Source organism: Apium graveolens, chromosome 4, assembly GCF_009905375.1.
Source record: "Apium graveolens cultivar Ventura chromosome 4, ASM990537v1, whole genome shotgun sequence".
In the NCBI taxonomy this organism is placed as follows: domain Eukaryota; kingdom Viridiplantae; phylum Streptophyta; class Magnoliopsida; order Apiales; family Apiaceae; genus Apium; species Apium graveolens.
The window spans coordinates 19,075,915-19,076,882 of NC_133650.1; the positions used below are offsets into that span (position 1 = coordinate 19,075,915).

Sequence of the window (968 nt, forward strand, 5' to 3'; positions counted from 1 at the left end):
CATCCAACTCCAGAATTCCTGCTACTTTTCCCTGAGTCAGTCTCTGGGAAGGATTCTGGTACTCATTAGCAGCCATCAATTCGATCAATTCATAAGCTTCATCGTAGCTTTTAGCCCACAAGGCTCCTTCTGATGCTGCATCAAGCATGGGTCTAGAAGTAGCATCCAATCCATTATAGAAATAGTTGATAATCATCCAATCAGGCATGCTATGGTGTGGGAACTTCTTTAGCATCTCTTTATATCGATCCCAAGCTTCACACAGAGGTTCTCCAGTTTGCTGAGCAAACTGAGTTAGAGCATTCCTGATTGCAGTAGTTTTCTCCATAGGGAAGAATTTAGTGAGAAACTTTTGAGCAAGATCTTCCCATTTAGTGATAGACCCTGGTGGTAGAATGTAACCAATACTTAGCTTTGTCCCTCAGAGAGAATGGGAAGAGTCGCAGCTTGATAGCATCTTCAGTCACACCATTGAACTTGAAAGTATCGCAGATCTCAATAAAATCCCTGATGTGCATGTTGGGGTCTTCAGTTGGAGAACCTCCAAACTGAACTGAGTTCTGTATCATCTGAATCGTGCCTGCTTTGATCTCAAAAATGTTAGCCGAGATGGCTGGACTGATGATGCTTGGCCGAATGTCATTGATCTTAGGCTGAGAATAGTCCATCAAAGCCTTATGATTTTCTTCTTGATCTCCCATCACTACCACTGGTTCTTCAACTTTTTCTTTTTCTTCTACCTTCTCTTTGTCCTCAAAAACTTCCCTGCGAACCACTATCGCTTCTTCCTCGGCTTGATCCAGATTTCTCTTACGAGTCCGAGAACGTGTATGCATACACGCTCGCTAGATCACCTGAAATAAGACAAGGAAACAGATAAGTAACAATGTCCGAGTCAATGAACTTTAACGACCACTGATGGAAAGCGCATAAACTATAAATTAACACTGCAGTCCCCGACAGCGGTG

General features: G+C 42.9%; 1 non-coding gene across 1 annotated transcript; it reads left to right on the plus strand.

Annotated features, from left to right (window-relative positions):
* The first annotated feature begins 206 nt into the window (after nt 1–206).
* Nucleotides 207–313, plus strand: LOC141723236 (small nucleolar RNA R71). Its single transcript, XR_012576221.1, has one exon. It is a non-coding gene; the product is annotated as a small nucleolar RNA R71 (small nucleolar RNA).
* Nucleotides 314–968: the final 655 nt, after the last annotated feature.